General features: G+C 39.9%; 1 protein-coding gene across 2 annotated transcripts in view; it reads left to right on the forward strand.

Moving 5' to 3' along the window:
• Window positions 1-5,163: 5,163 nt before the first annotated feature.
• The window catches only part of LOC109412181 (serine/arginine repetitive matrix protein 2), a 198,044-nt gene continuing 181,339 nt past the window's right edge, over window positions 5,164-21,868 (forward strand). The window contains exon 1 of one of the 2 annotated variants that reach the window (XM_029862054.2): window positions 5,164-6,085. The gene's annotated coding sequence lies outside the window, so the exon portion shown is untranslated. The remainder of the gene's footprint in view (window positions 6,086-21,868) is intronic. The other variant, XM_062845750.1, reaches the window with a different exon arrangement.

The following is a 21,868-nucleotide window of genomic DNA, read 5'->3' on the forward strand; positions in this document are numbered from 1 at the left end:
CATCAATAAATTGTTGATTAACGTTCAACATTTCATTCAAATCGGTTCACTGGTCTCCGAGATCTCAAAAATTAGTGTTTTACGAGAACGGTTCTAGCTTCGCGAAAGATCAACCAATCGAGATCAAATATGTACCAATGATGCACATATAATAGATTGACAAACAGTCAAAATTTGAGAATTTTTGATGCACTGTATGAAAAGTTACAGCATGTTGAACTTTTTTGTGAGAGAAAAAAAGGTGCCTATCCCAAACATTTTGGCCACCCCCTGTATGTAATGAGTTTCAAAATGAAGATTTTTACAGCACAAATCAACGAGGCTTGCCGAGTTGGATAAATATGACAAGTGCTGTAAAAATCGAGTTTTGCAACGAGTAATATACACAATTTGCACAAGCTCACAATATTCCAAGCTCTTATTATGGAAACTCTGGTTTCCAATCAAACAATCGCATTATGATTCATAATGCAACTCTATGATTTAGTGAAGAAAAGTAGGCCGTTACTATACCAAACTAGCTGGCCCGGCAAACTTTGTCTTGCCCAGGTCTTGCCCGGTTGTGTTGGTTTGACAACTGTTGAGCTCAAAATATCACCGCACTCTAGATTGGTTTCATTTCGACCGTGTTGATTTCCTTCCCAGTTCATGAAAAATCAGTACTTTATTAATTTATTAACTTTTCTGGTTGATTTTTGTAACTTTTTGTACATATAAACACAGCCACCACGAATACGAATCGAACCGTGCAAGAATCATGTTGGTCGATCCACCCGTTCTTGAGTTTTGTTGCCTCAAAGGAACTTCAAACTCATTTTTATATATATAGATAGGCAAATATAAAATAGAAAATGTATTTGGCATATAGATACAATTGTTCTACCGTGAATCGCATATCAGTCCCATGTTTGCTGGATTTCCTATGCGAATGTAACAGATATGCGATTCACGGCAGTATTGCTTTGATTAATTTGAATTTATTCTAGGCTGCTTCGTTGCACGTTATTTGAATCAGCGCGCAACAATCCTCCTCAACGAAGCGAACGGTTAACGCTCGGTGACCAGGTTGCCACGGACGCTGATTGCGTCTCGGTGTCGCTCCAGCTTCACGACTTGGTCATCAAATCCAGACATGTTTGGTGTCGATGTGCTTAAACCTTTTCTGCAACCGATCCGATTCGACCATCTTGATGCAAGATTGGTTATCCTCCCAAACAATGGTCAGGGAAGCTGTTTTCTAGTTGAGTTCGTCCAGAAGCTTCCTGGACATTGCAGCCACAGCAATTCCTGGCATCCCTCGGCGAGAGCCACGAACTCGGCTTCTGTGGAAGAAAATGCAACGCAGGATTGTTTACGAGTGCCCCAGCTTAGCTTAGTTTTTTTTAACGTCCACTTGCATCCAAAGCTCTTCCTTTCGGGTGGCAGTGGAACCAGCTCCCACGTTTGGTGCTCCAGTAACACGATTGGATTTCTTCCTTCATCGCTTCCTGCCATACCTCCTACTCCGATCATTGGATCGCTTCGGTGTAGCTTCGGGGTTCAGCTTCGGAACTACTTGTCACGCTGGTGACTTCTCGGTAACGCTCCGGCAAGATTCCCTTCGTATTTCTAGTGGATCTTCGAGTAACAATCGGTGTTTCGATGTTCACAGTTGCATCGTCGTCACTGTCAGTAAGTGCTTGAATTCGAGTGAATATGAAAAATATGATCAGTTATCAGCGCCAACCATCACTACTAACGAACGCGCACACACAGTAAGCAAAGAGAAACCGAACCAACCGTGACCACTATTTCTCATCGGTCGGTTGGGGTGAAGCACACTGAGTGGAAACCATTGTTTCTCACTTGCTGCGGTGACGCTGAAGATGCGTAAATGATTCAGTGGATTTATTTTTTACTACGGTGTGACTTATCGCGCTCGAGTCCACGATCCAAGTGTTGGTTCCGTCTTCAGTTTCGACATGGTGCTGTCCTGTCTCGGCGTATGCTTCCCAGGCTTACCTGATATCATTTCCTTCTCGTTGTCCCGTTGATATTGGCAGCATTCCATCTGAATGTGGCCCACTTTCTTGCAATAGTGGCAGGGCAGGCCAGCGGCTTCTTCTTCTTCCCTGGTCCAACTTTCAACGCGTAATCCGAACCGCAACCTGGCTTCTTCGCTGCTTCGTCCAGAAGTTTCCGCTTGACAAGCTCCAGGGTTAGTTCGTCGTCTGAATGGCTCTCAAGGGCGGTAGTCATGGTGTCGTACAAGCTTGGCAGGCTTCGCAGGATCATCGAGATTTTCCTCCTGCTGCTGCTGATTTTCCACAGGCTGCTGCACAAGTGCTCTATGCCGAAGATGTACTCCGCCATATTCTCGCCTTCCGAAAAACGTTTGTCGCAGATTCGCTTTAACAACGAGACCTTCGACGTGAGACTGACCTTCTGGCAGTGAATCAAAATTCAACCATCGCGCAACAATAATGACAATGTCGCAATCTGTATTTGTTGCGACAATCCTCCCAATGCGACATATGATTGTCCTAACGCGAAAATAATAGGATAAACATCGTACACCACGAGTTTAGAGATTTTTCAGCCTTGCATTGCGATTTTCGAACGGTAACTTTGAGTAGGTAAACACTGCAACGCTGCTGAAGATCTATCATCAAACAGTTTCGATTTTGGGTTTGTAATAATTGATTATTCACGAGTTGAAAAGTACGCAACAAATTCAGCTTCCGTTTTGTCTGCAACAAAAATTTTCGAGATCATGTCATTATCTGTTACCAGTAGGGACAAAGAGTAATCGTCACGCCTTCTTTGTTGCTTGTTTTGTGCTTCTTTTGTCTGACAATTCTCTTCACTGCCTTCTGGTGATGGTTCTGGAGGATCGTCCATGCCTTCTTCGCGGTTTTCGATAATCGGATCAACGGGTGTTGATTGTCCTCGAGCAGTAACCCGATGGTCGCTCTGGCCTTGGCGTCTCCAACGGACCAAACTGCATCCGATTCCGTTGCCGGTTTCTCACCTGGTGTCACGTAACGCCACAGCTCTTCCCGTACCAGCAAAAGTACCACCTTGAAGCGCCAGCTTGAATAATTGGCATTGTTCAGCTTTTGCAAGCTAAATCGGTTTCCGTTCATTTTGCTTCTAGAATTGAAAAAAATCTCCTCGCAGGCCCATAACCTGTCGTAGGTTGTAGTGGGATTAAAAATCATATGGTTTGGTTAACAAATGAACAGATACTAATGCCGTTTTTCTTTTTTAACCTGGGTTGGAACTGGATTGGCGGAAAATGTGTAAACAAACAACGTCAAAAAAAAACTTTAGTACAAGCGAAACCGAAGTCGGGTTGGGGTTAAAACTGTGATCTGATCCAGTTCCAACCCAGATTGGAACTGGATAATAAAGAAAAACGGCATAAAACATTTTTTTTTGACTATTACAAACGGTTGCTTTGATGAATTTGAAATTATTCTAGGTTGCCTCGTTGCACGCGGTTCGAATCAGCGCACAACATCAACGGGCGTCATGGGGAAGTAACATTCCACCTAATCCAGGTCCTTTCGAACCATGGTTTCTTCCGACCTTGCTTCCGACAGTATCTACTTCGTTTCGGTCATGGGCAGTGATGGGAACACTCACTTGCAAAGAGTTACACTCACTTACTATTTTCTCAGCTCAGAAGCGTGCAATCAAGAAACGATGTATGGACGACTTTTGCATTGTGGGTTTGTCTAAAACTTTGCCGAACAGAGTAGAGGTCGCACACGCATACCAAAGTCGTGACAGAGTTGCAAAAGCGACTCTCCACGAGATGAGTGTAATTTTCATTCACCTCGTGGAGAGTTGCCTTCGCAGCTCCATCACGACTTCGGTATGCGTGTGCGACCCCTACTCTATTCGACAAAGTTTAAGACAAAACGACAATGCAAAAGTCGTCCATACATCGTTTCTTGATTGCACACATCTGAGCTGAGACAATAGCAAGTGAGTGTACCTAATTCTTTGCAAGTGAGTGTTCCCATCCTTGTTCATGGGATCATGCGGAACACGTTTTAATCGTGTGTCCGCGTTTTCGTACAATGCGTGACCACATTCGGGGAAGACACAATCTTGTCCAGAGGATGTGTAGGGATGAGTTTGGCTGGAATGCCGTTTCAACGGCTATCACTCACATTGTCTTGGAGCTACAGAGGAGGTGGCGCGTGGACTCGGAGAATGGCTAGTTCAGATGCGATACAAGAGGTAGTCCAGGGGTTCGGAGTCGGCTTCGTTTGTCATACCGGTGCCCTGCGCTCGAAATCGACCCTTACAGAGGTTAAGTGACCGCAGAGAGAACATCCTGGTAGTGTTCGTGGCGTCGTTCTATTGGGTTGGATCCGTGCCTGCGGTTGGAAAGGGGTCCCCGATTAGGGCCGGGGCAAGAGGAGGCCATACTGTCAGCAACCGTCTGGTGCAGCTGATGGGGCCTGAAGGGTAGTGATTCCCTAGCCTTCAGCAGGTCAGATCGTGTTGCAAGTAGACATCAGTTCTTGATGCTTGCAAATTAGTTGGACGTGGGCGGGTTGGTTGACTCGCCCGCCTTCCGAGGACAAAGGGAGTGGTGAGGACCACTCGGGAAATGCCATCTTGGTGGCTTCTTCAAAGCGAATTATCGATGTTTGTTGCTGCAGGCTACGCAGCTAAACTTGACGGTGCGATATGCGCTAGCCCCTCTCTGACGCAATAGCTTCTTGGTGGTTCCGCAGAGACCAATGGGAATGTGTTTAGTGGGTCGAGGAGAGAGTAGTCTTGGTTTTTACTTTTGTTGTAGAAGACGGCCATATCCCCTACAAACAATTTTGCTGTACAAAAGTGGAACAATCAACTCTTAAGCAAACTTTAGCATAGGAAACTGTTATTTAATTAGTTATGTTACTTATTACACTATCCGAAACTAAACTGCCTGATTTTTGTTATCAAAAAATTCGTTTATTCTACCATATAAATTAATAAGCTATTGTGACGTACTGATGATCTTTGAGACAGACCAATCGTTTATTTATTTATATTGTTTGGATAATAAGGGCAATGTTCTTTAAAATGTCTCACAACATGAAAGCTATTTCAGTATAATGCTATTACATTAATCTATTAAGCATAATCCACGCCACACATTGCTTTGAATCACTCATTTTTCAGCATCATGGAACAATTAACAGAAGACCCGTCACTACCTAGTCTACTTGTTGATTGACCTAGCACGCTCCAAATACTTGCTGGTTATTCTCTTCACATTACGGTATCGAATCTGAAGTGCGATGTATAATAAATTACAGAAAAAGCACTCTTACAGCTAGGTTGTTGCTGGCTAGATTGAGCCATCTGTTGCAATCAGCTTGTTGCTATCTACGCACAATCGGGCTTCGTCCTTTTCTCGGTGAGAACCACCGACGACGACATCGTTCGTGTGCCACTCCAGGCTCCGGTTACTCACGCGCGCCCGAGAGCTTTCCCGGCTGATGGTGCTGTATCCTTTTTCGAGTTCGTGTCGAGAGTGGACTTGTCGGATTGTGAGGCTGGATACTGGCCGCCAGTTGATTGATAAGATTGCTCCTCGTCTGACTCGTTTGGCTGCCTGGAGAGCCAAGGCGCGATTGCTCCTTCTGGATCAGAAACAATATATTATTGTATTGTGCACCATATACTGTTAATGAGTGTGCCCTTGTACAGTGTACATATACATTGCTCTTCTGGTGGATACTTTCCGTTCCGGTTCCGTGCGTTTGAAGGATACACGAAGAAGAGCTGCTTTCATCTATTTTTGTGATTGAAAAGAATTGCACTTGCACGCGATACATTGCGCCAACAAATCGTCGGTGATTTATATCAATCTTTGAATCTCGGTGTGAACCTTCTGTCTGGTGTTAATGAGATTATACTGATTGTGATCGAAGCTGGAGAAGAAGGATACAGATATAAAAAAAGAGCAAAAGTGACCCGGAAAAGTTTAAATTGATTCTAGTGAGTGAGTGGATAATAAAGTTATACTCGGCGACGGATGTTCAACAATCCGAATTAAACAGTGAAAAGCAAACTTTTCTTCTTCCTGGAATGATAGGTAGGTGGAGGACTTCCTGTCTAAAAAAACTGTACTCGAAGTTTGATGCTGACGCTGACTTTCATCGGTGGCTTCACATGAATGGAGAAAACTTTTAGTGGACAGTTTGATACATTTGATATATGCAACGAACCAGTGTTTGGACGAAAAAGTGATCAGTGAACCGATCGGCAGTTTTTCTTCCCTTCTGTTGGTTCTGTTTCAATTACCAAGCGGTGTATGTTCTCTCACCGAGTCGCATGGTTCACGAAGGAACACAAAGAGGATACTCCGATATAAACAAGCTGCGGCGATGAGCGGGCATCGCTAAGTGTAACACTTACCGATGATCGCTCATCGTTGGCTTGGGGCAACTGTGAATAATCGTTATTTTCATCAGTATTTAATGCGTTTTCGCTTTAAAAACGTGAAATACTTTTTAATTTAACTGTATTCATGACGTTGCAGGTTGTGTAGTCACAATAAAAAAAGAATTATGGCAATAAAATATTCTTACCGAATGCATCGCTTTCATTAGCGTCATCGAGCATCTTCTCTCTTGATTGCGCTCTCGTATCGAACCGGGCAAGAGAATGAACAGCAATTCGGGGAGCGTTCCCGAGCATGTTGGTTCATGAAATGTTACAATCGCGAATGTATCACTTGCTGAGCATGGACCATTCAGTGGTTCGCGATAAAAATCCACACACTGCAACGAACGAATGGTCCCAATTGATAAAAGTACTCTATTCGATTATTTATACCTGAAAAGTTCCCTTGCCATTTCCCTGGCTTACTCATTTGAGTACAACTTGAACGGATGGGAAAATTGGTCACGGGACTACACATGTTGGCAACTGTTTTTCCAACGAAAATAGCTCAACACTTCCACTATTTCGTTTTGCCAAGTTCACGGCCCTTTGTGCAATGATGATTCATGCGCAGAATTGCTAGCCAGCTTCACAGTTGATTAGTAAATGTGGAAAATCCGTTGAACTAGATTTTGTTCAGATATTTGTAATCATTAGATCTGCTACTGGCAGATGTCTGTCTGGTCTACATCCAGTTTGTTGCGCTTCTACATTTTTTTAAATATTCTTTTCAAATCAATATATGTACCTAGCATGCAGTTACATGCACTCATTTAAGATCAGAAACAGAATACAACAATGTCAGGTATTGTTAGTTTTGACCGACTCTCTGCTTTGAATAAAATAACGAAACCTTAATTTCATCATGAATTTATACTAAATTTGATGTAAATTTTTTTAAAAGCTGTTTGTTTGGAATTTGAAACAAATCAACCATCACAAAGTTCAAACTAAATTCTTGAATGCTATCGGCTTATACAGTATACATAAAGCGTATTAATGAGACCATCGCTTTTTTGAATCGTGTTATGGTTTTTCACAATTACCTAATTTACCTAAGTTACCTGTATTGTCCCAAATTTAGGTTTGAAAACAATTATCCCCTCGTTTAGCTAAGCACATACAGGGATAGACAAAATGATCGGGACATGTAAAATTTTCACTTTTCAAAAAATGGTCAAATAGCTGTAAATTTTCGAAAAGTGCAGAAAAAAATCAATTTTTACAGTAAGTTGATCAACTAGTTGTGTATCAATGGTCAAATTTTGGGCAAGATCGGGTTATCCTACATGAAGTTAGAAAGATTCTAGGAAAAAGTCAAAATTATCCGATAGCCAACTTTGAATTGTTATATCTCCGGTTTCAATGAACCAAAGGCAATGAAATTTTGAGCGTTCATGACTTATATGATTTGCTTTGAAAAACTTTTGACATAACCTAATATTGTTTACACAGAATAAAATTATAGCTTTTAGATTTTTCTGATAGAACACCAAATTATCGAAAATTTCAACATCGCTTAAAAATTCGAGATGGTAAATAAAGTTTGTTTGAATTCCCTCGAATTGACTTTAAAATGAATGTGTTTTGAAAGGAAGTAACAAAATATTCGGCTATAAATTTGAAACGTAATGGAAAGCATATCAAAATTAGACCAATATACTAAAAAGAACATAATATAATAAAATCGCTGTAACTTTTTTTCTTGTTAATAATTTCAAGTTAACTTAATCTGTTTTTGAAGCTCATTATATGAAGTCATAAACGATCAAAATTTCATTGCATTCGGTTGCACCTTTCAAAAAGTTACAGCTATTTGACAATTTTTTGAAAAGTGAAAATTTTGCCTGTCCCGATCATTTTGTCTATCCCATGTATAACATCATTACATTATTCCATTAAAATACGCATTACAAACTATATCTTCGATGTTGACAATAACTGACCTCTGGGTCCATAAAGGGATTATTTGCATATAGAGTGTCCCACAAAGTATGGGCACAACTTTGCAGCTCTGCCATTTGGGAATGGATGCATAAACAAATTTTATTTTCACACATATCCTGCCTTAACATATTAACATCAAATGCCAATTATTTAAATTTGCTAACTTCCTTTGAATGCGATGGAACATTCCCTAAAAGACCTTTTTAAAGCTTCTGCACAAATTGCTATATTTTTCAATAACGTCGCTCAACAAGTTATTATCTACGCATTATATTCAGTTCGATAAAAAATTCAAAAAAATATATGCGTGATACTCTACATGCGTATCTATCATTAATAAATTTTTAATTAAATTAAAAATTAAATTTTTAATCATTATTATCATTATTATTATTATTATAATCATCATTATTATTATAATCAATATCATCATCACAATTAAATCATTAAAAACATAGCCTTTTGAACCTGAAAATTTAATTCAAACACCAAAATCGATATTTTTGAAAACCCGATTTTCTAATACATAGTTGAAAACAAGCTTCTGAATATTTATCATAACATGCAGGAAACTACAATTAAGTTTCACTTTAAGAAAAATAAATGCTCCTGCTTGATTAAGTGTAGATTGAATTGTTTTTATTCTCGTTAAAACACGTTTGAAAACTCGAATGTCTGTAGGCATGTCTTAACCAGAAATAAAAAAAGCGAGTTTTCATTTTTCTCAAAATTCTGAAGCGTCCGTACGCACAGGCAAAACATATCTATATATATAAAAATGCAGTGGCATACGTGGGACCGCGCATAACTTGCGAACGGAAGGTCCGATTTTGATCGTCTTAGTTTTGTTCTGTTAGTTTTCATCCAAGGAAGGTTTATGAGGCAAAAAACATGGAAAAATTGAGAATTTTTGAAAATCGATCTTCCATACATTTTGTGACCGGGGACTTGGTCTTGGATAGAAACTTGAAACGTCAAAAAACGCAGTAGGCAAGACAAAGTTTGCCGGGTACAGCTAGTTTTTTATAAATAAAAAATCAATCAGACATCTGAGGAATTATGTTTTTGAATCTACCATGCCAAAAAAATCGATAAAATTGTTTCAAATTTGGGTATTTGACAAAATCGTTCTGCATACAAAACCCTTTCTAATATATAAACTCTTCACAGGTATCAATGAAAATACTTTAAATAAAAATAAAAAATATATAAGAATTGTTGCTTGTAAGAAAATCATTGTTTTCTCGCTATACAAAGTTGTGCCCATACTTTCTGGGACACCCTATAGGGTAACTCGCCAACTGTTACACGATGAATGAAGCATTTTCGCTGCTGAATGAATAATTCACAATATTTCATAAACTTTGCACCAGAACAGGTCAATCCACCGTATGTACGTGACAGTGATCAGACAGTTTGTTTGCTTTCAAACGATTTTGAGTGGTTGTATTCCAATCGAATAATTTCTGACCAAAACACAATTACTGCACAGTTTGGAAGCATTGACGTCTCATTATTGGTTATGGCTCTTGAGAAAAAATATCCTAATAGTAGTTTACACAACAAGGTGCAGAATGGCGATTTTTACAGCACGAGTCGTACATTTATCCAACGAGGCTTGCCGAGTTGGATAACTACGACGAGTGCTGTAAAAATCGAGTTCTGCACCGAGTTGCGTACAACGTTTTTTGCAAGTTCATAAATTACCACTTGAACAAAATTTTTCATCAAACTGCATACTGATGCTCATAGCCATGTTTAAGAAAATCTGATCATATCAGGTTATACTGTGCAGTTGTCACAATTTTTCAAAACTGCATCCAGAAAACATCAAGAAGTTAATCAAAACTGAAAACAGTGCTGTAATGGTTCATTACGCAACGCAAATCAGTGCTGTAATGAACCATTACAGCACTGTTAATTTGGTGTAGGAAAGTAGGCCTTTTCCTGTCAGATTTGCATGAGGTAAAACAGCCTATTACGATGAGAAATTGCAAAAAATATTTTTCAAACTGATTCAGATACAAACTAGAGGGATTGCGGGCATAATAGATACCCTAAGCAAATGTGTACGTTTTAGATATGTAGAACAGACAAAAATTCAATCAGGTAAAGTTTCTTTATTGTAAGGAAATAATGAATAAAACCGTGTATCTTTTCAAGTTAGCAGATAAGATACGGGGCATAATGGACGCCGATACATATTTTACGCTATAACTTTGGTTAAATCGGCCAGTTAAGTAATTTCATACGGAGTAAGTAAAGGGATTTACGGAGATCCATACTGCAAATATAATACTCAATCAATCAGTCCGTCACCTTGTAGCAGTCCCTGATGAGATCCGAATTTTAACTGGATAATTCACCCGAAATCGTTAAGCATTTGTACACATCGTCCATCTTTGCTTTAATAAGCATCCCAAGAGAGCTGTAATGGCTCTTAATTTTTTTTTATTAGAGAGACTTTACCTCTGAGGCATTCGTCTCTGATACTTTATTCCTTGTTCCCTGTTACATATTTATGCTGTTACATTATAGCAATGGTGATTGATTTCATATTAATTTATACATGCCTATTTTCCTTAGATAACTAATTACTTTTGCTTCAGATTCTTTATCATTTTTCAAAATTTCCTTTAAGTTATCAGAGAGATCAACTTCCTGTCTTTGGGTAGTGAATTGTGGACAGCTAACTAAAATATGGTGAAAGTTTTTCACTCTCCTGCAGGGCTCACATACTTCCGCTGGTTTTTTCTCAAACAGATGGTGTTTCGATATCCACGTATGTCCTAACCGCAAGCGCGTTAATACGATTTGATCTCTCCTGTTGGGCAAATCGTCCCATTTTGTAACCGTCGTTTTAACAATTCTTGTCGTTCTTCTGTCCGCCGAGTCCCACGTTTGCTGGTGTACCTTCCATATTTCCGTTTTGCTCCATCTAACGATGTCTGCTGCTGGAACGGCCTTGGTAGCTCTTTCCTGTTGTCTTCCTTGGTTTGCTGCCCGATCAGCTTCTTCATTTCCAGAAATTCTCGAGTGGTCCGGGATCCAGCAGTATGTGACTTCCTTTGCTTCTGCTTCTCTTTCTATCGCCTGTATATATGGATGTCTTGATTTTCCAGCTTCCAGAGCCATCAGACAACTGGCAGAATCGCTGAATATAACTGACGGACCTTCAACAAGATGAGTTGCATATGCTAGAGCCGCTGCTTCTGCCGAAAACACTGAGCATTGGTATGGAAGACTGCTTTCTTTCCTTACATTTGGATCAATTATGCCGTAGCCAACCTTTCCATCTGCTAATGAACCGTCTGTGTACCATAGGTGATGCTGATGGTAGTTTCGTTGCACATGTTCTCGGAAAGTACGCACTGCTACCCGGCTCTTATTTTGGATTTGATTGTCCAGTCTATGTTTGGCACTTTTTTGTACCATGGCCTGTCATGCGCTGATACTTTGTTGCGTAGTAGTGGAAGAGATTTACCAGTAAGGTGTTGAAAAATAGATTTTGCTTTCATCCACAGTCCGTTGGTATTTCCAGATGTCTTTTCAAGTATGGAGCAGCCTTTTTTAATCAACGAAATTGCGACTTGTAGGTGAAAGGGTAAGCACCCAGACTCTACGTAAAGAGACAAAATCGGACTGGTCCGTAGCGCTCCTGATGCTATCCTTATTATTTCGTTGTAGATCGGAGTCAGAGCTGTAACATTTTCTTTTCTGAGTATTTCGATGCCATAGAGAAGTTTTGATCCTACTGTAGCTTTGCCAATGTTGATGAGGGTTTTTCTGTCTGCTTTCCTTGATATTGCCTTCAGGAGGTTAAATCGGCTTCTGCAGTCCTCTTTGGTCTGCTTTGTATGAAGGTTGAATTTACATTTTCTGTCGAACATGACGCCTAATATTCTCGCTGATTTCACCCTGGAGATCTCTTCTTCGTACAGTTTAATTTTTCCTCCTTCTAAGTGCCAGTTTTTGTGACGTGGCAATTTACAGCAATGCATAGTGTTTGATTTAGTAGGAGACATCTGAAAACCAATGCTGTTTGTCCACTTTTCTACCGCTGTCACAGCTTTTTGAAGCCTTCGTCGCAGAAAACCTACTCGTTTTCCGGTGGCAATGATGGTGATGTCATCCGCGTACAGGAATATTTGCACATTTTTTGGGGTTATCGAAAAGAGGGAATTCATGGCAATAAGGAAAAGGCTCACCGATAATACAGATCCTTGTGGGCATTGGCGTATCTAGGATTTTTTCCTAGGGGGTGCCTAGGAGGTGCCAGTTTCAGTGGCTTCCAGGTTGTTTTTTTTTTTTGAAACAGAAAATACCGATCCACCCTCAATTTCTCAGTCGCGGGAAAAACGAGCCCATAAATTTAAACGCACTATATTTTAGGAAATAGCTTTTTTTGGAAAATTCGATACGTTGTACCTAAATGCATTTTTGGTTTGACCACACCATCAATGGCGACAGTGTTTTTGTTTTATCAGTTGAACACTACCATGTGTACATGAGAATACTTTTATAGGGTAATTACATTTCGGATAATCGAGTCTGGTTTGTACGTATAATACAAGAAATTTATGTTTTCAGCAAAACATTCTTTCGGTAATTCCTCAGGGAATATTCCCGGTAATTTATTTGGAAATTGTTTTGCAATTTATTTCAATTAATACTTTTTTTGGAAATCTCTTAGTAATTCCTTTGGATATGACAAATTTCTTCAGTAATATCTTTGGATCTTTCTTTAAGAATTTATTTGGTAGTATGTTGGGAATTTGATACTAACTACCTTTCACGCATCCTTTGATAATTTCATCGGCAATTCTATTAGGAGTTTATTTGGCTTTTTATTTCATTGGCAAATCCTTGGAAATGTTTTCTCGGGAGTTCCTTCGCCAATTTTTTAGTAGTCTTTCAATAATTGTTTTGATAATGTCAACAATTCTATTGATATTTGCTTTTTAAAATTCTCTAAATTACTTTTCAGGCAATTCCTTTGAGAATTATTTTAGTGAAGCCTTTGGTAATCCATTCGACAATGACTTTGGGAACATAGTTTTTCTGGTAATTCTTCGGCAAACCATTCTGCTTTTTTTGAGATTTTCGTGGTTTTTTTAGACTTTCATTATCTATGCTATTCTGTATTCCTTAGGTGATTCATCAGAAATTTTTCCATAAACCGCTTGTATAATTTTATTGAGAATTCTTCAGACAATTTCTTCTAGATTTCTTCAGTAATTATGTAAGGAATTCCTACTGTAGATGATTTCGGAATACCTTCGGCAATTTCGATATTACTTGCATTGAAAATTTGTTTGGGAATTTCATCAGCAATTCCTTTGCAAATTTTGGAAGCTTCGATTATTACTTTGGTGACTTTTTCGGTAATTTCTTTGGAAATTGATTTGGGAAATTTATTAGAAATTTCCTTCGGGAATTTATTTGAAAAAAAAATGTTTTTTTTATTTAAATTCTGTCACGGTGATTCTACGAAAGTCACTTTTGTTGTTCTTCCTAAATTTTCTTCAGAAATTCCTTCGATGTCTTCGAAAATTCTTTGAGAAATTATTCGAAAATTTTTTTGTGAATGTTGTGGAAATTTTTGTAGAATATATGTCGGTAATTTATTTTGAGATTGGATTTGGTTAATTTCTTTAAAAAGGCTTAACATTTTCTTCTGAAAATCCTCTGGTAATTCTTATATGAATTCTTTTGGCAAATATTTTGAAAGTTTTACGGTAATTGTGATGTTTTTTCCGACAATTTCTTTGGGAATTTGTCAGGAAGTTTTTCGTGAGTTGAGAATTTGTGAATTTCCAATTCAGCAATTCTCGGAAGCAATAAATATGAATACAATTATATCATAAAGAATTGCAAAAATAATCATGGTAAAATTACCTGAGAAATTTGCAAAATAACTGAAAAAGAAATTGCTGAAATAATTTCAGAGGAATAGCCATTGCAGTTATAAGAAAATATCCAAAGAATTTGCTGATTAAATTCCATTGAAACTATCTAAGAAATAATAAAAAAAACTATGCCGATGCAATCCTCAAAGAATTGGCCACACTACGGTCTAGCGAATACGGACTCCGTATTACGGAGTCGTGGGTTCCAATCCCACCAGAACTCGTTTTTTTTATCGAAAATTTATCTCTCAATTTGTCAATCAGCAAGATTCTGTGCCTTCTAATAAATTACAAGTTTTTTCCGTACAATTCTATAGGATTTCACTAGAGATTTCCCTAGTAATACCTTCTAAGATTTTTCTGGAACTATTCTCGAAATTCATTTAGGGATGCCTCTAGAAATTTGTATCAGGATTACTTCAGCTGAAATTCCTTGAAGAAGGCCAAGAGGAATTCCAGGATTTCTAGAGTAATCCATGAAAAAAACTCTAGAGGTATCCCTAGATGAGTCTTTGAAAAAATGCCTGCAAGAATCAAAGGCGTTTCTGGAAGTATCCTAGGAAAACTGCCTAGAAGAATTCTAGCAAGAATGCCAGGAGAAATTCTGGAGGAGACCTAAGAGGCATTCCTGAAACATTTAAAGCAGCAAGAATCGCTTATGTAATCCCAAGAGGAGTTCTTGGATGAAAGTCAAGCGGGATCCTTGGAAAAATTCAATAAAACATATTTGGAGAAATCCCAGGAAACAATTTTAGTATTTCCAGGAGAAAACATCGAAGTTACTTCTGCAAGGCTCCTAGAAAGATTTACTTGGAATAATCCAAGCAAGCTTTTTTGGAGAATTCCTGGAGAAATTCTGAAGAATTCCGGGAGGTATAACAGTAAGAATTTCTGGAGGAGTGCGAGGAGGAATTGCTGGAAGAACCACAGCAGTAATAGCTTGAAAAATCCTACTGGAATTTCTGGAGGAAGGCCAAGAGGAGTTCCTCGAGAAATCCCATGAGAAATTTATGAGAGAGTCCTTGGATAAACTACAGGGGATAGACAAAATGATCGGGACAGGCAAAATTTTCACTTTCCAAAAAATGTTAAACTAGTTGTAACTTTTCGAAAAATGCATCAAATATTCTCAAATTTTTACTGTAAGTTCTTCAACTACTTGTGTATCAGTGGACAAAATTTGGAAAAGATCGGACAATTCTACACGAAGATATAAAGATTTTTGAAAAAGATAAAATTATCCGATAGCCAACTTTGAGCTGTTATATCTCCGGACTCGATGAAGTGATTGCAATGAAATTTTGATCATTCATGAATTACATAATGAACTCTAGAAAACATTTGACTTAACTTGAAATTTATAACAAGCAAAAAAGTTATAGCGATTTTATTTTTTCCCATTACTTTTTCAATTTATTGGCAGTTATGTTGTTACTTTCCTTCAAAGCGCATTTATATATCAGTCATTTAGAGGAAAACTAAATGAACTATAATTTGCATCTTGAATTTTGAAACGATGTTGATGTTTTGGATAATTTGGTGTTTTATTAGAAAAATAATCTAATCGTTATAATTTTCTTCCGTGTTAAGAATATTAAGTTAAGTCAATGGTTTTTTATAGCTCATTATATAAGTCATAAATGGTCAAAATTTCATTACATTCGGTTCATTGAATCCGGAGATATAACAGCTCTAAGTTGGTTATCGGATAATTTGACCTTTTCCAAAAATCTTTATAACTTCGTGAAGAATTGTCCGATCTTTTCCAAATTTTGTCCACTGATACACAACTAGTTGAGGAACTTACAGGAAAAATTTTAGAATATTTGGTGCACTTTTCGAACAGTTACAGCTAATTGAACATTTTTTGAAAAGTGAAAATTTTGCCTGTCCCGATCATTTTGTCTATCCCCTGTATATCGGATAAAAATTCCTAGAAGAATCACCGGAGAGCTTCTGAAGAAATCATAGGAAAAATCTCAGGAGGTATTCTTGGAAGGATTCTGCGGTGTATCATTGTAGAAATCTTAGGAGGAATTGCTGGAGGAAGCTATACATGAATTTATAGCCCATCTGGAATGCCTGGGGGAATCCAAAGGAAAAATTCATTGAATACCTAGAGAAGTCCCTGCAAGGACCGGTACAGGTATTCTGGAAGAATCTATGGGGAAGGCCCTGAAAGAATCGCAATAGGATTTTCTGAAGAAATCCCAAGACGATTTCCCGGAAGAATTGCAGCCATAATGCTAGGATAAATTCGTGTAGGAATCACTAGAAGAATCACTAGAAGGAATTGCTGGACGAACCGCAGGAGGAGCTGTTTGAGGTGTTCTTGGTGGAGGGCCAAATGGATTTTCCGCAGGAATTCCATGAGGTATTTCTGGAGGAATCTTTGGATAAAATTTCTGGAGAAATTCCTGGGATGAGTCCTTGGAGCAATCCCTGGTAGAAAAACAAAAAAGATTTCGGCAAAAATCCCAGGAAGATTACCTGGAAAGATCCCTGCAAATGACAGGAGTAAGCTCGAAAAGAAACCGTAGCATAATTTCTGAAGTACCACAGTGAGAATTTCTGGAGGAAGAATAGCTGGAAAAATTGCAGGAATTGCTTGAGGAATCCCAGCAGAAAAATCAGAAGGAATTCCTAGAATTCCGGGAGGTTTCATAGAAGTAATTTCAGGAGGAATTCTAGAATCAGGAATGCCGGGGGTATCCAAAGAGAAGTTCCTCTAATATATACCTAGAGGAATACATACAGTACTCCTTAAAAGAATCGGTAGAAGTATACTGAAGGAATACCTGATGGAATCGCAGAGGGCAGTTCTGGAGGAATCTCAGTAAGATATCCCGAAAGTGTTGCAACAAGTAAGTATGCCAGGAGTCCTAATTATTCTGAATATAAATCTGAAGGAGTCCTAATGGGAATTGCTTGAAGATTTCCAACTGGAATTCATGAAGGAAGGCCAATAGAAGTTCTTGGAGAAATCCCCTGTGACGTTTCTGAAAGTACCTTTGGAGGAAGTCCTGGTTAAATCCTTGAATAAATCTCTGGAATAATCACCGAAGGGATTTTTAGAAAAAATCTAGGCAGATTTTCCGGAAGAATTTCCGGAAGATCTTCCCTAGTAAAATTCCTGAAGGTACCGCAGTGAGAGTTTTTGGAAGAGTTCTAAGAGATTCACAGCAGGAGTTGCTTGAGGAATCCTAGCCACAATTCCCGGAAGAAGGCCAATAAAAGCTGAAGAAATTTCATGAGAAATTTCTGGAAGAATCTCTGAATTAAATCTAAGTAAAATAAAAGGAATTGCCTGAGGAACTTCTGGAAGAATCCCAGGAAGATTGTCTGGAATAATTCCACCAGGAATTCCTCAAGGAATCCCAAGAGAAAATTTTAGAGGAATTCCTAGAATAATTCCGAGTAGTATCACAGCAAGAATTTCCAAAGAAATCCTAGGAGAAATTGCTGGATCAATCTCTGCAGAAATGTCTAGTATGTACAACCCCATCAGTACGAACTGCCTGGAAAATCCTAAGGGAAGTTTATTGAAGAAATATCGGGAAGAATCCATGAACGAAACCTAGAGAAATCACTGCATGATTAGATAGAGATATTTCTGGAGGAATCCATGGAGAAGTCTGTTGATTGTTCTTACCGATATTCAAAACGCCAAAACGTACAACAGGTATATAAGTAAGTAATTACGGGTGTGCTTATATTTTATTCGAATGTGCCATTAATAAATATTGGAATTATTGTGTGAAGTTTTAAATTTTAAATAACAATCAAGGAAAATTTCTAGGGGGTGCCAAATTTGTTCTAGGGGGTGCCAGGCACCCCTGGAACCCCCCCTAGCTACGCCAATGCTTGTGGGACATAGTTCTCTTGGAAGGTTGTTTTCGATGTGTGTCCTGCAAAGCTCACTCTGAACGTACGGTGTTGCAAAAAGTTGGTTACAAATCTGTTCATTCTACTTCCCATTTTATGTTTTACCACTGACTTGATGAGATTCCAATGCCAAACCCTGTCGTATGCTTTTTTAAGATCGAGTGTCACTATTTCACAATGTTCACCTTTCCTGGCAGCCTCCGTTATAATGTCATCTAACTCAACGAAAAGATTACTGGTGCCTTTCCCTCTTCGAAATGCAAATTGCCTATGATGTAGACTACCTTGATCTTCCAGGTGGGAAATAAGCCGATGGTTGACCATCCTTTCAAATGTCTTGGAGATGCAACTCGTAAGAGAAATTATCGATACAGTTCGCATTTCCACCTGGTTTAGGAATCGGTATGACAACGCTTTCCTTCCAGCTATCAGGAATTTCGCCGCAGGACCACACTCGGTTAAATGCTCCTAATAGTCGAAAATCTTACGCAAGCTCCTAATAGATTCACTTTGCAGTGAAAAGGGAGGTGCTTTAACATAGGGTAGCCTATTTCATCAGGTCCCACTGATGTTCATTTTATACTGTCTAAGGCGCGGAATAGTTCCTGGATGGTAAAATCGTCGTTGATCGGAGAGTCTTCGTTATCATCCATTTCAATTGTTGTTCCTTCACATCGCTGCTTTTTCCTTAGAAATTCTTCTGGATAACTGGCTGTTGCAGAGTTTGCAGCGAATATTTCAGCAAATCGGTCTGAAATTTCTGCTGGATTAGTGCAGTGCTTCCCATCGATGATAAGGCCAAGTTCCTTGGATCGCTTTTTACCGCTTAAGGTGAAACTGGAAGCATTTTCTCATTTTTTCGGTTTTTGATTTTTCATTAAATAACGAAGCAATATTTCCAAAATCGGTTTTCGTACACATGTAGAGTATGGATCAAGGAATCTCCTGAATTTTTTTGTGGTTGAAAATGTTTTCCATTTTTGCGGAAACCATTTTTTTGTGAAATTTTGTTCAAAAATGGTTTCCGCAAAAACGAAAAACATTTTCCACTAGGAAAAAAAATCAGGAGACACCTTGATCCATACGCTACATGTGCACGAAAACCGATTTTGAAAATATTGCTTCGTTATTTAATAAAAAATCAAAAACCAAAAAGTGAGGAATTGCTTCCAGTTTCGCCTTAAGCGGTTAAAGTTTTGCCACAGCTCCGATGTTGATGAGTTGCTCGTAAATATCTCCTGGAAGTCATCCCAGGATTTGGCTTTGACCTCTTCTACTTCTCTTCTAGCTTCACTTTTTGCGATGTTGAATTGCAGCTTCGCTTCTTCTTTTGCTGGATCATCGTCGCGCATTTTACGTAGTCTCCTCAGGGCTTTTCTTCGCTTTTTTATCACTTCTGCAACTTTTTGATTCCACCAAATTTGGTTTTTCTTCCCCTGTACGCCTTTGGTTCTGGGTATCGATTCTAATGCCGCTTCAAATATGCCCCTAGTGATATGATTAATATCGGGGTTTGTTCCGGCTGGAATTTTCTGAGACACAAGCTGTTCAAATGTTTCCCTGTTAGCATCTTTATAAAGCCAACGTTTTCTCATAACGGGTTTGGTGTGTGGATTCTGGGTTTTAATGTGGATGGGGAAGTGATCACTCCCATGTAGGTCATCTTCACAGTGCCACAACAGTTTAGATGCCAGCGAGTTGGAGGCAAAAGAGACATCAATAGCAGTAAAGGAACCCGTTGCATTATGGTAATGAGTCGGAGACCCATCGTTCAGCACAAGGAGATCGTTGTCTACAGCCCACTCCAACAGTAGCCCACCTCTGTAGTTTGATGTTTTGCTGCCCCAGACTTCGTGAGCCGCATTGAAGTCCCCACAGAACAAGAAAGGTGGCTCAAGTGTTAGTAAGAGATGGTTCAACTTACCGATCAGTTCCTGATTGTTAAGGTTGTGTGGTACATATATTGATACAACCGTAATGTTCCATGGTTTTCCGATCCTGGCTATACTAGCGTGTAAACCAGAAGTGTTCTCGATGGTTTGGTAAGGTACGTCCTTACGAATCCCGAGACCGGCAATGCCACTACCAAGGCTAGGTCGGTTGCAAATGGACCATGAATAGTTATTGCTAATGAGGTGATCAGTTCTTCTCGTCATCATCTCCTGCATGCAGATGACCAACGGAAGTCGTTCGTCAACTCTGGGTAGTTTTGCCATACACTGCGGACATTCCACTGAAGATCGAAGGTTTCATTGTCGTCGTGAGTGCCGTCGGTGGAGGTAGTTGATAGGTCCTCCATGTTCTGTAGTACGGATTGATGGTGCTCTTCTGTAGGGTATAGTGAAGCTGGGAAAAGTACTCGTTCTCTTTGATGAATATGATTGGTACTTGCCTGGGGCGGCAAGGTCCCCGCACCAGCTGCCGCCATAGGAATGGGGTCATCTATGGTCAGGGCCGATGCGGGAGATTGCCTGGGGTTTGCGGACCCCACTCCGATATTACAGAACGCTATGCTGTTTGCCGCTGGATCGATGTTGGTGGCTTGAACACATGATTCGCCGTCCGAGCTCACAAGATACGGCCTGCAGATGTTTCCTGAGGAATAAGACGGCGGGTCGGAAGTAATTTGATCTTTTGGCGGATAGTTGAATGTACTTGCCTGGGGTGGCCAGGTCCCCGCACCAGCTGCCGCCATAGGAATGGGGTCGTCTATGGTCAGGGCTAGTGCGGGAGATTGCCTGGGGTTTATGGACCCCACTCCGGAACTGCCAGAAGCGACACTTTCTATTTCTGAACAAATAGGAGCATTTGGAGTCGATGATGATGGAGCGATAGGGCACGCGATTGGGTCGGGTGTTTCGTTTGGGCTTCCAATACTGCCGGTGGAACTTTGCTGTACCGACGTCCGAGAATTTGCTGTACAAGAAGGCGACGAACCGGAAATAACTTGATCTCTTGAAAGAGGGTTGAGAATACTTGCCTGCTGTGGTAAGGTTCCCGTATCGGCTGCCGCCATAGGAATGGGGTCGTCTATGGTCAGGGCTAGTACGGGAGATTGCCTGGGGTTTACGGACCCCTCTCCGATGTTTGGTGACGTGTAGTGGTCTGGTTCTTGATCGATGTTGATGGTTTGAATGCATGGTTCGTCCACCGAAATTTCAAGATGTGGCGTCCGGATGAGTTCTGGGGATGTGGACAGCGTGGCGAAAATAATGTGTTCTTTTGGCGAATAGTTGAATATACTTGCCTGGGGTGGCAAGGTCCCCGCACCAGCTGCCGCCATAGGAATGGGGTCGTCTATGGTCAGGGCTAGTGCGGGAGATTGCCTGGGGTTTACGGACCCCACTCCGAGACTGCAAGAAGCGACACTTTCTATTTCTGATTGTATGGTAGGGCCGATGACTGGGTCGAGTTGTATCGGTAGAGTTCTTCGTATTGGTTTAACGTTTTGAGTTGCTGGTTCACAGTAAGCGGATTGATTTACGGCTAGTTCACTGGTATTGGGGTGTGTTATGGTTGGGTACGGGATAGGATCGGCGTTATGAGATGGGAGTTTGAAAGGGAGGTGATTATTTCTGCTTTGTTTTGACTTTTGCTGATGGGGCTGTTCGCCGGCCGCAGAGGTGGATCTACCTTCAACGGGTTGGGGTACAGCGTCCCGGATGGTTTCCCCTACCTGCTGCGCTTCTGAT

The sequence above is a fragment of the Aedes albopictus genome, chromosome 1, assembly GCF_035046485.1.
Source record: "Aedes albopictus strain Foshan chromosome 1, AalbF5, whole genome shotgun sequence".
In the NCBI taxonomy this organism is placed as follows: Eukaryota; Metazoa; Arthropoda; class Insecta; order Diptera; family Culicidae; genus Aedes; species Aedes albopictus.